The sequence below is a fragment of the Lycorma delicatula genome, chromosome 1, assembly GCF_047948215.1.
Source record: "Lycorma delicatula isolate Av1 chromosome 1, ASM4794821v1, whole genome shotgun sequence".
Classification (NCBI taxonomy): domain Eukaryota; kingdom Metazoa; phylum Arthropoda; class Insecta; order Hemiptera; family Fulgoridae; genus Lycorma; species Lycorma delicatula.
The window spans coordinates 318,829,238-318,845,435 of NC_134455.1; positions in this window are offsets into that span (position 1 = coordinate 318,829,238).

Genomic DNA, 16,198 nt, shown 5'->3' on the forward strand with positions numbered 1-16,198 from the left:
CCAGCTACTACGTAAGCCAGTATTCTGCCAGTTTCAGTTAGACAAAGGCTTAACATTTCAGATAGTCAATCGATTCTCTTTAGTATCAACTTCTTTCAATTTTATTTTTGTTTTATTGTTTGAAAAATGAACGAATACAAATTACTGACTGTCAAATTTGCTTAGTTTTAATCTACATAAATGGTTCGAAATTTATATACGACAGAAATAAATATAGTTAATGTTTTAAGGTTTTAAATCTTATTTACACACGCTCGCTCTCGAACATACACACAAACACTTTATGTATTTGTTGATATTTCTCAGAGATTTGCATTTTTCTAGAAGTTCATTAACCTAAGCCAGATTTATTTTTGTGACTGAATGAGTAGTCGCTCAATAGTAAATAATTAAAATAAAGGATTTCATAGAGTATTGATTTAAAATACCTTTTCAGTAAAATAAAAGCATATTTTTATCAAAATATTGTCAACTTATATAGAAACTGAAGATAGAAGCTTATTCCGGTGAAATTTTAAAAATATAAATTTTCTTTCGAGTTAAAAAAAAATAAATTATTTGTAAAGATTTTAATATGACGATCTGGTACTCAATATTTAAAGCTTTTATTTTGGGATCAAATTATTAAAAAACTATATATTTTTTTTATTTTCATCATAATCTTTAATCCACCTGTAACATATCTTTTGAAAAAACATATTTTTATTTTATTTTTAGATTGTAAACGATTTGGTAGTAGATTCTAAACTTGAACGATGGTTGCGCTTCTTCTATGTCAATAACTCTTTTCCAATGAAACTCAAAAATCTTCGTGGTCCATTGGAGAAAAAAATACTTTATGACAACCAATAAAATAAATGTTTTTTATTCAATAAACTATAGTAACTTTTTAATTGTTTACTGAGAGGCACGCGGAAACTGACAATTGGAATGAATACAAAATTAAATTTAGCCAGTTTTTTTAAATATTTATTTACTACGCTATTAAAACTATAAAACTACGTGAATCATTAAAAATTTATATATTTTCTTAACATTATAAACAGAGCTATTATTCACAATACCTAACCCACAAAATTATCCATTCTTTTATGCCAATTTGCTATTATTAATTGCAGAATATGAATAGAGTTTTTGATTTAAATATTCCCAAATCCCAGGCTTTAGTTTGTTTGTGATATAAGAACAAATATAGAGAATTTTAAAGTTTACTAAAATTCTCATTAAAAAATCACTTAAACTTAAAAAATCACCAAAATTTTTAAACCAATTCTGAAGTCACATCAACCACAGAATCATTATTTGTATTCTTGTTGTTAACAAATATAACAAAGAAAGAATACCACTGTAATTAAAAATGTATTAACGTTACTAACAATTATCATTTATGTGGGACTATTTTTTCTAGCTTTGAAGATTCTATGTCTTATGTCAATAGAAATATCAAGAATTTAAAAAATATATAATTACTCAATTTTTAACATTCGTTAACGAATGTTAAAATCTATTTCGATCTCAGAGAAGTTACTCTCAGAGAGTGATTTTAACATGATATGTATATTCCATAAATTTCCGTAGCAGAATGAAACCCGTTTTAACTCTGGCAATTAAAAAAATGTATGCCAGTGGTAAATCTTATTATTAAATCAATTGAATTTTTTTTGAATGAATTTTAAACAAGCGCGCAGAACCTTTGTAGGTACACCTTGTAGATGTTCTCATTATTAAAACTTTCTTTGGGCACCTACAAATTCATTCATGGTATTTTAAAATTCAAGGTTTTTGTCATCGTACGTTTTGATTTATGTTATTACTACTAGCTAAATAAGAATATAAAAAATTAAGGAATAAAAACTTTCACCTAAATTATTCAAAAATCGAAAAGGTAAATTAAACAAATATGTAAAATATATGGGGTGTCAATGATTTCTGCTTTGTTATCGAGTTATGGTAAACAAAAATTTTACTTGGATTTCAGTTCCCCCGCTGAGATGAGAACATACTGAAATTTTTAAGGCTTATGTAAGGGATAAAATTAATGGTAACTTATGTTTTGTGACGTAAAAAGTCGAATAAAATAGGTCCCAGAACTACATGTCCCGTAGTTTTTATGATATCCGACGGAAAATAGAAAAATTTGGTTACAAAAAACACGTTTTTTAGGTATCAAGAACTAAAATTGTGTAAAATGACTGATAAATTCGTATGTTTTAATAAGAGAATCCGTAAAGAATCTTATTTAAAAAAAATTGATGTAATAAAGTTTATGAAAACAAAACAAAAAATCAATTTCTATTATTAAAAACAATACAGAACAAAATGTTATGAATTGGTATAAATTAAAAACAACAGTTTTTAGTACAATAGATTTAGATCTTTGAAAAATTAGGTTTCAACACTAACTGTACGCTTCGACATCCGAAGATCAATTTATAAATGGTGATGAAAGGGAAAACATTCTTTTGGTGGTTCAATTTATTCCTAAAACGAGCAAGATTAGTATTTTTACACGACTCAGCATTCAGAAAAGCAGTGTTTGGAGAACATTACATGTTCAAAAAATACTCCTTATCGTGTTCGGAAAGTTCAATACTTCCAGTTTAGTGAGCAAGTCGGACGACTGCAGTTTTTCCAATGGTTTAACAATAATCACCAGTTAATTCCGTTCATACTTTTTTCAGACGAAGCTACTTTATGTTTTGTTTTCTTTTGTTTTTAATAATAATATGTGATTGGATTTTGTTTTTCGTAGACTTTATTAGATAACTTATCCTATAAATAAATTTTCTTCAAGCTTTGATAATAAATTTACGAAATTAATAGTTATTTAAAAAAGTAGTTGTTCAAAAAAAAAAAACGTGTTTATCGTCACCGAATTTTTCTGTTTCGCGTTGGATTATTATGAATTTAACGCCCTAGAAATTTCTCTATGACTTCATTTCACTGGAGGAATCAAAATACGTAACTCGATTACAAAGCATTTTCGGATATTTGTTTTTATGAATTTTTTTCCTTTGTTAAAATGCATAACACTGGGGAAATATTTTTTTTTTTCAGGAAGAAAAATGTGTGATTCTGATAATATTTTTTTCTGTTGAATTCAAACACGATACTGGTTTTTCCCCATCGTTCAAGGTTTCTGAGAAACAAGGAATTATAATTTCAAACATTTTAAAACTTTCTGCATTCTTAACTACACAATATTCAAACCTGAAAGTTGACTCACCTAGAATGTAAGAAATGCCGATTTTCTGCTATATTTCGCTTGTGGAGCATCACTTTTGATGGTCCAGTAATAATCAGTCAACATATTAGGATTCCATTTGCCTTGATACCTCTTTTACATAGCTGAAATTTCCAGATGAAAGTGTTCCCTGTGCTCATCGCTCACTACGCCAAGATTTTCCGGGAAGAAATGTAAGTGGGAGTGCAGGAATGTACTTTTAAGGATATATTATAATCCAAATTTTTATAAGTCGTTTACAATATCACGGTAATTTTCCATGTATCAATTTCCAAAAAAAGCCCTTGGTAACATTTTTGAATGCTTGCCAAGCTGCTTTCTTCAGTGGATTCAATAATTCTTAAAACTCTTCATCGCGCATTAGTGATCGTATTTGTGGATCCAAAAATATTTTTATTTATTTATTTATTTTTTTTTAATGGGAGAAAAACGACATGACATTATCATCGCCTAGACATAAAATTTTATTGAGAAAAAATAATTAAATAAATAAATTGTTAAAAAACTACAACATTGAAACTAAAAAATTAAAACAAACCTTACAACTAATAACACAGTAAAATTTTCTTTTTTTAAAAGAGACTTAAAATTAGTATCACAGTCTTAAAACTAAAATAAAAAATAAGCGTATAATTAAAAAATTAAAATAAAACTAAAAAGAATTTAACAAAGTCCAAAAGAGGTCTAAAGGTCACCAACTTGGAAAACGGGAAGACTAAAATCTTCCCGCTATCCATGAGTCGCTGCAAATAGGGATATGACGACATTTTTGTTTAACGATATTTAAAGCCTTATTGATGGCGTACAGTTCTTCAGTAAATATACTTGTAACATTAGGTAGGCCAAACATATTTATTCGACTATTAATAATACATTTGCATCCAACGGTATAATTCTGTTTCGATCCACCTTTGTGTACTATTACGTCTGGGTTTATTCTGGAAAGGATATCGTGAAAATTTTGCTGAAAGGAGGTGTTGATTGTTTCTTGTATATGGTGATATCAAAAATTTTATTTTTGATATCACCATAAGGCTAATTCTCCACCGTGGATACGAACAGTGTAACACTGGAAAAATAGCATGTATGTCTACGTTTAAAACCTGTAGTTACCGCCGGATACGTACACTCACTGGTACAGTGGATCGTGGATGGTCCTCATATCTTTGTAAACTAGGATTCGCAAGAATTTCGATGAAAGCCGACTGATTCGGTTGCCCTTTCAGACGGGCAAAGTAAGATGCTGAAAGTTGGTCACGTCTATCCCAAAGTGATGGCCCACCAAACTCAACAAGTATGCTGGTGACAGGGCGTGATCTAAAAGCCCCTGTAGCAAGACGGAGAGAAGCGTGATGTACAGCATCTAAAATTTTCTTAAAACTAAAATAAAAAATACGCGTATAATTAAAAAATTAAAATAAAACTAAAACTAAAAAGAATTTAACAAAGTCCAAGAGAGGTCTGAAGGTCACCAACTTGGAAAACGGGAAGACTAAAATCTTCCCGCTATCCATGAGTCGCTGCAAATTGGGATATGACGATATTTTTGTTTAACGATATTTAAAAGCCTTATTGATGGCGTTGAAGTGTAGGCGCAGAAGTGTAGGCGATATAACCGTAATCTAAGAGTGAACGAACTAAAGAGTAATAAAATCACAACATACCCATTTGGTGCTGCTAAGAACTTGCAGCATATCTAAAATTTTGGAACATTTTGTTTTTAGTTCTTTGATGTGTTTGACCCACGTAAGATGGCTGTCAAAAATCAAACCTAAAAACTTCATATCAGGAGTAATAGAAATTTGTTCTCCATTGAGAAAAACTTGTGGAGTAGATGGGTCCAGCAAGCGAGGAAAGACTACACATTTTGTTTTCTCAGGTGAAAATGTGAAGCCAATTTGGTCAACTTGGACCAAGGTTCAAGGCGAGATTTTGGGTTCTGTAGTAGTCTCTCTGCTGTGCTATTGAACGGGACATAATATATACAGCAAATAACGAAGATGAAACAGGAGGGTGCACACAATCAGTAATACTGTTGATGGTTAGAGCGAACAAGGTTGCACTTAATACACTTCCTTGAGGTACTTTATTCTCTAAAGTGACGCTACCTGATCTCCATCACGAACCCGGAAATTTCGGTCATTTAAGAAACCTCTGATAATAGCCAACATGTTGCCTTTTATTCCCCATTATTTAAAGGGATTTAGGATACCACGTCGCCAGGCCGTTTAGAACGCCCTCGTGGTATTAAAGAAGACAGCAATGAGGCGCTGGCGTCGAAGAAAAGCGTTCTGAATAGCAGTTTCCAATGACACTAAATGGTCAATGGATGATCGTCCTTTTCCGAAACCACACTGCTCTGGAGATAAAAGGTCATTTATCTATAAATACCACTAATCACTAATTTTAGGAAATCTCTGTTTTAAGGAAATGAAACCAGGTATTGTCCATGGCCTTGACGAATTCTTTATTAATCCTAGTTTTTTTATGTAAAGGAGGTAGATATACAATTTTAGGATTACATAATAGGTCATTTTTCACATTTTTCTCTTCAGGAATGAGTGAATCGCGTTTAGGCCATTCCTTTCCAATAAAATGATTTTTTCTGTCCCTACTATCCCATTCACACAAAAAATAACAGTACTTTATGTAACCAAGCAGCAGACCAAGAATATGTACAATTACGTTCAATTAACCACAAATTCATAAACTGCATATTCAAGCTTTTCAAATACAGATTTAAATTTTCTATGCGTTTCTTTCATACTAGCAGAGTGAGCCACAGGTACTGATGGAAATTTATTGACATTATGCAGAAGCACAGCTTTTAAACTAACGTTAGAGGAATCAATGAACATGCGCCATTCTGTTGGGTTATGTTCATTACAAAGTGTTTCCATAAGAGGACAAATGTCATTACAAAACGCTAAGCCATTTTCTTCAGAAAAATAGTCTTTAAATTCAGAATGACAATAACGATAAGTAGATATCTTTGAATTCTTTTGAAGAAGATTCTATCCTTTTATCCGAGAAGCAAGCATTTCAGACTGTTTTCTGGATAACTTTAAATATCGTATAAGATTGGTAAGATTTTCTTCAGTCAGTAAATGAGGTTCAGATGAACTGCTTTGTTTAAAAGTTGTATTACCAGAACCTTTTTCTTTTTTTCTTACTTCCATCAGATTCTGAGCTCTATTCATATAATTTCACATGTTCCAGAGGCTTTGGAATGAGCAATTCTTTGCAGTGCGGAACTGTTCTCATTGCAGATTGCAAAGTAGGATACAACACTGTACGTTTTGATTTTGATGTAATCGTTGTAATGTTTGTTAAGTACAAATAACAGTCAGAAGAGTGATCTTTGGGTTCTCTCGAAATCATAGGGATAGCAAATTGCGTTTGGCGTGTGCCATTTCTCCATGCAGGGAGAAGCCTTGAACACGATAAACAACAGATATGTGGGGCCTAGGTCCGTGTTTGTTCCCCGACTTTACACCAAAAATAAAGGTCATAACTCTTTTTATAAGCTTTTATTTAACTTGCTTTAGTTATAATCAAATCTTGCAACTGCTATATCTTTTGATCTATCGTATGAAAACCAATGAAATACACGTATGTAACTTCGATGACAATACAATACTACGGTGTTATAATTTGGATATGACCCACCACCATCCCCCCACGCACTACCCCTACACTAAATTCATGCATGTTGCTGAAAATTTATTTCTCATGAACTATCGTATGATAATCAATGAAATTAGGTTCACGTATGTAACTTCGATGCCAATACAATGCTACAGTGTCGGCATTTTTATATGACCCATCCACACCCCCCCCCCCCCCCGCACACACTGCCACTACGCTACATTCATGCATGTTGCTTAAAATTTGTATTTCTCATCAACTATCGTATGAAAATCAATGAAATTTGATACATGTTTGTAACTTCGATGTGTAAAAATAAATATTTTTACTTTTTGGTCTTAATAAACAAACAAACTTGAATAACAAACTATACTATTCAGATATAATTATTATTAAGAATATTTTTTTTGGATGTAAAAAGTTTTTACGCTTTTATTTTTATCTAAATATTTTCATTACTTTTAATATTAAAATTTAATAATTATTACATTTCTTTATTGGTTATTTATTAGATATTTATATAATTTATTTTTTACTTTTCAGTTCATTTTTATACTTGTTAATATGTTATATTTTTTTGTTTAAAATTCTCAATATAATTTAATTCTTAATTTTTACTTTTTAGAGGATTTTTCTAATTTGTTTCCTTTTTTTATTAATCTTAATATCATTATTAGTTAAATAAAAGCTTTTTAAAAAAAAATAATTTTTTATATGTAATCAAATATATTTTTGTAAATTTTTTTTGTTTTTTGTATTTTTTTTCTGATGGAGTATGGTTTCACGTTTGGGACTTCAACGTCACTTCACCACACACATAACAAAAATTGTTAGGATGACTTAAAATAACTCTAGGCATTTTGAAACTAACGACTAATTAAAATAAATAAAGTTGTAAATATGTAGTACACAATATCTCAGACACATGAAGCATTCACAATGACGTGTTTACTGGTTCACTACTATCTCACTACTGGCATCGTTCTAATGTATGTGCGTTACACTATATCTCGTTTGTATATGTGTATAGACGTCTGAACCTGCACAATAGTAGCATGGCTTTTTTGAGTTAGCTCATTTGTTTCCACATATTTACATTGGTCTAGGAGCTTTTACTTAGACAAATGGATGAAAAAAATTTTAAATTATTTAAAAAAAAATAAAATAACAAAAAGACTGTAGGTAATCGAGAGATTCCGAAAACAAATTCGGAAAGTCTCCGAAAACAGGTAAAAACCTGCATTAATTTCACCTATTGGTACTCATGAGACAAAAATCATGTTGACGAGTGTAATCAGTTCCAAAATTATATAATTTTTCTTCTGGATCACCCTGAGTCTACAAAAACTGAAAAAAATAATTAATTGTGCATTATATGTTGAATCATTGTTATACATGCAAGCTTTAATTTATGTAGACTATACTGATAATGAACAGATAAATTCCTAAAAAGATATTTTTATTAAGATTCCTGTGTTGCTATTTTAATGCAACACGACAAAAGTTTATTTAATTAAATGTTTAAGTGCAATAACAAGCGTACAAGCTCATATTTAATTTCTAAACATTTTAATGTGTAAATTTTTGTTGTGAAAACAAAAAAATTGTATGGTAAAAGATAGATCCAGTGAAAAAGCGATAAATTCAAATGTGAAATGTGAATTAGAAATGTTGTAAACATAAATTTACATTTTTATTATTATTACCATAAGTACCGCGCACGCACAAGATCACACAAACACCTTCTCTAAACACACATAAACACAACCGTAAATAAAAATAATTTTTCAACCGTTTTTATTGTTCGTGTATTAAAATACATAAAATCGACGAGATCGCAAAAATCAGCAAAGAAGTTGTTTTTTACAAACAGCAAAATTAATCAAATAATTTAAGAATCGAAAAATAAATTCAACAACATGTAGTATAAAAGTAAAATTATTTCTATGCAGTATGCACGAGATATGAATAGATGGCTAGTAAAACTATATGACCAGACATTCCTACTGGTAAATTAGAAGGTATACCTTAAAACAACGATAAGCAATGTGGGTTTTGACATAATCTCAGCTTCAAAAATTTGTCTAATTCCGTTACATTAATTAAAAAAAAAATTGATGACTAATTTGTACGTCTATTAAATAACATTACTCATTTTTCTTTTTTTAAATGGAAAGTACATAAAATTTTATTTCTTTAATGATTGTTGTCATTGAATTTATTATTAATTGTAATTTTTGTTTTACTATCAGAGGTTAAAAATAATTAATAAATCAATGTATTTAAATTAAAAAGAGAAAATTAAAAAACAGAGATGAAATCGGATTCGAACCGATGTGCCTTCCCTTGGTAAGATCCAAATATTTCATTAATTTTATTTGGTTATAACTGGAACCAAAAATAAAACCATAATAACATAAAAATAGAACCAAAATAACTAAAACTAAAATAAAAAATTTCTTTCCGGGGAAAATGCTCTGTAAGATCAAAAGTAATGGTTGAGAATGCAATTTTGGAGTTGTGGTTTAAAATAATCGGGATACCCTTTTATTTGTAACAAAAATATGATTTGGACATCACATGACTTCCTTGTACGCCTATTAAATTACATATTTATTTTTTTCTTTTTGTTATTGAATTATTATTCACTGTACATTTTTTTTACAATCACAGATTAATTCAGGTTAATTCATTAACAAATGAATATAATTATATTAAAAAAAAGTTAAAAAAAAAGAAAAAAAAGAATTGTAGTCGTTTCTCGCCTATGTGCCTTCCCTTTGTAAGATCCAAATATTCATTAATTAAACCTTTCTTGGGCTATAACTCTGGAACCATCGAAACCAAGTACAACTTCTGATATATCATTAAAAATTTCTCAATGAGGGCTTATTACTGCAGTTAAGATGAAGACCAAAATCCAAAACATTTGGATTTTGGGCTTTCTTGGACACTTTTGGTCAAGTCGATTGCAATGAAAAAAGGAGGTGCATAACTCGATGCAACAAAAGCCCTAAATCCAAGATTTTGACATCCTATGGCTAATACTTTTAGTTGTTTGTTACATACGTACGTACATACAGACGTCACGCCGAAACTAGTCAAAATGGATTCACGGATGATCAAAATGGATATTTCCGTTGAAATCTGTAAACCTAAATTTTTCGTGATCACAATACTTCGTTTAATTCGTACAAAGAATTGAAAAAAAAAACAAAATAAAAACAATTATGCATAGAAAACGGGGAACAATATTACAACAGATGCAATTGTGTATTGATGATGCAGTTGCAGATGTAAAGAGAAAATAACTAATAATTTTTCATCATCTCAAGGAAATTTCATTTTGTTAGTTTATTACGGTTGTCAGATTACCATTAATATTTAAACAATAAAAATTTAGGCCATAAATGATATTAAAAAAAATTAATTACAAATAAATTTTATTTAAAACGGAAGAGTGTAATTTGAAGATATACCCGTAGTTCTAAAACGAATATAATATCTATTACAAAAATACGAAGTAACGGTACAATAATATTCTATAACGACTCACCCAGCACCGATAAAATGGGATAGCATATCGTTTTAGCGTTCTATTTATCTAATTACCTAAATTTAACCAGTTAATAAATAAGTAAAAAAATTAATCTAAATGTAACTTGGCAAAAAAGATTAATAAACATTAAAGCTATTTATCGTATTTATAATTATTAAAGTTTACAATATTTTAGGCTACATAAATTTATTGCATAATTTTAAAAGTATGAATTAATTGAATATCATTTTACACTACAGTATACTTATTTTTTGCACTCTCATTAATTAAACCGTTGTAAGGAACCGGTGGTTACACTTATTGTTGTTTACAAATGATTTAAATCATTTTAAAACAACTCAGTTTTATAAAAATTATATTACTGTAACACCTTGACAGAAATCAATAATTTTAAAAATTACCTGAATTATTACATAATTAAATTATATGTAAATTACATCAAATATTTATATTATCTTAACTGTATGGTTCAGTATTCACTACAATAAATATTGAATATAACCATTTTTACAATAAAAATTTGAACCCTTTTGTAAAAAAGTAAAAATTTCCACGATTTTTCCATTTGTTCGAAAGCAAGTTGTTTAATTTTAAACTATAGGAAAAAATATAACGGAGAACGAGTAGTTTATTGATTATTACAACAAAACTCAATAACATCGATATTAATAATATAAATATCTAAGAAAGAATTAACGTAATTTTTGAAAGTTTATTCTAAACTTACTTCAGAACAACTCATTAATAGAAACAAAACTCTCTTTAAGGTAACAAATCGTTCTGTTCAAAACACTTCTAATGTATTTTGAGACTTCAACAAAGTTACTCCTTTTATAAACTTTGAAAAGTTTGTTAAATGCACTGTAACTTTAATTTCAAGTTGAAAAGTAATTTTTAAAGAAGTATAATAACGTAAATTTTTGAACCATAGTTTTCAAATATTCTGGTTCAATAAAAACACTTTCAGTTCACCTTTGTATTCCTGAATGTGTTAATAATGACATCAATAATAAAGTTCTTCAATTCCCAAATAGATCATTTCACTAAAATTGCCATTTTTAAAATTAATTTTTTAAATTATTTTATTGCTATAAACTATAACATAATAAATAAACTCGCTCAGTTAAGTATAAATGAAGTTAAAAAAAAAAAACAACAGAAGAATTTTCTTTTAGAATTAAACAATACATCATTTCTTTAAAGATGGCGAATTTGTTCAAAGTACTGTAAAAAAACAATCTGGTAAGTATTTATCTATCGAAACAACTAACGGTTCATAAAAATGATACATAGTTATTAAATCTCCAACCTTTAAATATTTAAAAGATAAGTTCAAAGGGATGTATAAGAAATAGAATAATAATTATCCTTGATAGAGTTGGCAACTTTTACAAACCCAACCGTATACGATAAATGACATAGAGAAATCAATATTTTGTAATTTAATATTTTCCTAATTTTTTGTAAAAGTTTCAGTAATTAATTATTAAACACATCAAAATTAAAATATTTTTGAACACAACCTCAAAATAGAAAGTATCTAGAAAAAAATTCAACCAATCATATATGTAGGGAGAAAAAAATTCTTTTTTAGTTTAATTTATTTAATGAAATCCACATTAAAACTTCTTACATTAAAAAAAAAAAAAAAAACACTTTTTTATTATGTTTATGGATCAAATAAAAATAAACGTTGTAATGGAATACAAAATAACTATAATTTAGAATGACAGCGACATTATTTAATAGGGCATAAAATAAGAAAACAAGATTGTTACCTGTAGTTACGGGCTAATGTTTCAATAAATCTCTTACCAATCTAAATAAATGTTTTAAGTCAGCTAATTGGATTTTTAACTGTGATATAGAAGACGGATCATGATAAAGATCCACTATCCTTATTGACAAATAATTCTAAACAAGGATTCATCACATCTAGTGGCTGAATTCATATACACGAACTATGAACGATCCAATAACAGGGAAAAAAGGTAGGCAACGGTCCAGTAGCGGGTCTAACGAGTGCATTCAATTGATTTATTTTTGCAAATTATTGTAAAGGAAACAAATCAAATTCTACATATGTATATATACTCGAGCGCACTACACACACACACACGCGCGCGCGCGCGCACTAAAAAGTTATTCTTCTTTTTTTTAACAACATTTATACAAGATTGTTAGGAATTTCATACTACAGTAGTAGTACTGTTTAGAAAAAAAATACAAACCATTTGAGTTAGACGATGGAGTAAATAACAACAAAGGGAATGAAAACGTTTCATTAATAAATAACAGAAACAGTTGTGTAAATGATAATCTCAGATGTGACTATAGTCGCAGACCGGTCCCTAAAACCATGAATGTAATACAATATAACTGTATTCAGCTGTAACTGAATGCATGTTTGAGCAAGTACTTTACTGAAATTACAATTCACTTTGTTTTATTGCCATCTATATTAATTACAGTCATTCTATATTTACCTTTTATCAACTGTCTCTGGCATTTACCAAATAAAACGAACACTCATACAATTTATACACAAGCACGATATTAATCTCAAACCAACAAATGGTTGGGAAAACTTTATTATATATTATCAATAGTTTTCGTGAAAAAAAAAATGTAAACTAGTAAATTATAAAAATACTAAAAAAGTAATTAAACATGTCCAAAAAAACAGAACAAAAAACCTGGGGAAATATAAATGTTTTTCTTTCGTAAGATAATAAGTAAATTATAAAATATTTATTAATTATTTTTATTTTAACACATTGAGGATCAAGTTTATTTCAGTGAACATAGTAAAAAATATTGACTTATTACAGTTACAACTTTGCGGACAAATTATTCTGTCAATTTTTTAATAGGACGCAAACGAATGTAAATGAAGGCATGTACACGGCAACAAAAAGAGAAATAAAAAAGCCTTGTGGACATTGGTCCCTAAGAATTATTTTGAGAACGAGTGAACATAAACTTGACTAAATTTTCATACGCAATTTGGCCTTAAAATATGTTGCTTTATATACATGTATATATATGATATAATTATCTTGTTTTACAATTAATTAATCAAGGTACTTATATAATTTTAATCAGAACACTAAATTTTAACTACGAAAAAAACTTAAATTTGATTTGTCATTGTGTACTCATTCAATAAAAGAATAAATTATATGTTAATTTACACTCATTTGAGATATTTAAAGATCGAATTCATATTAAAATGTTACATTTGCTATAATTTTTAATAAATAAATAAAATTAAGCATATAAGATTACTTAATCAATTCTATCCATTAGCCAGTTTTATACGGTGCATTCTATTTATTCTCTTAATTCTCATATAATGAAATATTTTATAATTTTAAAAATCTTTTTTTTAAATTAAAAAAAAAACAGTTATGCATAATATATGTTCTAAATACTTTACGAAAAATATATACACCCAGAAAAACCAAAATGTGTGTGTGTGTGTGTGTGTGTGTGTGTGTGTGTGTGTGTGTGTGTGTGTGTGTGTGTATAACCTATAAAATGAACATAATAAAAAATATATAAACTATAAGTTAGTAGGGCGTAAACAATAGAATGAAGACATACGGACGGTATCAAAAAGGAAAAAAAAGCGTTCTGGACAGTTAGCCCTAAGAGATCATTCTAAGGCAAAACGAGCATAATCTTGACTTTGGATTTTCATACGTAATTTGGCTTTAATTTACACTACTCTAAATCATTAATACAAGTGGTAAGTGAAACTAAATTGCTGACGACTTTTTTTTGGTTGTTGGTGGCGCAGCGATACACCTGACATGTCTTTTTCAGTCTGACTAAAAGTTTTTTTCTAAAATTTTACTGTACATTAATTCATTCTGTAGTATCCCTATATATCATTTATTGCATATATTTAATAAAAAAAAAATATAGATAAAAATGAAAAAAAAAACAATAAAATATATGAATTAACTTGTCTTTTAATGATTTATAATAAAACAGCAAAAATCTTCACTACTAAACTCATAAAAATGGAGCAAGTAAGCTAAAAAAATCTATTATTTAAAAATCAAAACAAAATTTGTCTTTTTTTAAAGTTAATCCACAATTCACTATTTTTCCGAATACGACCTAAACAGTTATATTTAAATAATAAAAGTTACAGTTTCAACATGTGAATTCCCATTTTTTTAAACCAATTTTGCAGGTTCTAAGAGTAAACATGTCTCCATTTTTTAATTTCATACATATAAATTATCAATATTTTATGTAAAAATATTTCCAACATTTTCAACTGTATAAATAAACAATATAGTTGAAAAAAATCAAAGAATTATAAAAGGTGTTATTTGAAATCAAGTTTATAAATTTCGCAAAATACATCAATTTATCACATTTTAAAATAGGATGCTATAATATGGAATCAACTGTTTCAGAATTATTCGTCTGACAGTGGATTAACAAAAACTATATGAAAATCTCAATATACATAGAATTAGCTATAATTAATAAATAAAAAAATAATGATGTCGATTATCTTATTCAGTTAGATGTTAGTATTTAATTTCAACCTCGTCTTTGATTGAAAAATTTAAAGACATGAAGAGTGTAGAAGGTATGGGTTACCAGAAAGTTGACAGAAAACGTGGAGGATAAAAGAGAACGTAGGCAGGAAGGATGATGAAAGTAAAGGCTCTACAGGAAATTAAAGAATGAATTGGGTAAATAAAAAAAAAGGAAAAAAGGTTGGCATAAAAATACTTAGATATATTATTTACACTCAAAATGACAATATGAGGTAATATTTTAAAATGCAGAAGAGTAAATCGGTATAAATGGAAGAAGAGTATACGTATTAAAGAAATTACGAGTAGAAGTGGAAAATGGTTAAAAAAGTGTAAGACGTATACTTAAAAATTTGGAAGGAATATATGGAAGAGTAACAGAAAGCCATATAATTTTCCCGTAGAATATAAGAATCAAATGGAAGAGTAAGAAGAACTAGCGAACCTAAAATCGGAAATTACGCAAGAAATAAACTCTTAGAATAGATAAACTGTCAATAGAATTGATTAAATTTATTAATAATTATTAGAAATGGCAAAACTGAAAAAAAAAATCTACAACAGTGAGATGTGACTAGAACTAAAAAAAATATGATTGCAATTCCCAATATGATGGTGTAATAAATAGGTAAAATACAGGACTGCTAGTTTGATTTTGCATGCGGCAAATTTTCTTTTATGAATTCTGAAAAATGGGCGAGTAAAATACGAAGCAAATATTAGAGAAGACAAAATGAAATATGATGAATACAACTATTTACAAGAGGTATATGAAAAGAGGTAAAAGAGTGGGAGGCATGTTTTACAGGTCTGGAAAAAGCATTCAGCCGTGGCAAAGGTACAAATTAATGAAAATATTAAGAAGACAAATAAATTCTACCTGAATTAAAAAATTGTTACCATGAAAATGAACATGTTCAAATTAAACGGTTTAACCTATAAAGAGAAGTAATCACCGGTGCAGACTATCACCAAGCTTGTTTAATATGTATTTTGCAGATATGATGAAAGTGCTTCAATAAAGATGAAGGAATCAGTGTAGGAGAAAGAAGAATAAATTATATCAGTTGGCAGTTTAAAAGGTAAAGTACTGGATATTAATGAGCTTAACTTCTACTTTCCAGTAGGCCTGGGCCGGACCGACTTGATTGTATTACGCCACCCAGAGGAGTGTCCGTTACTCTA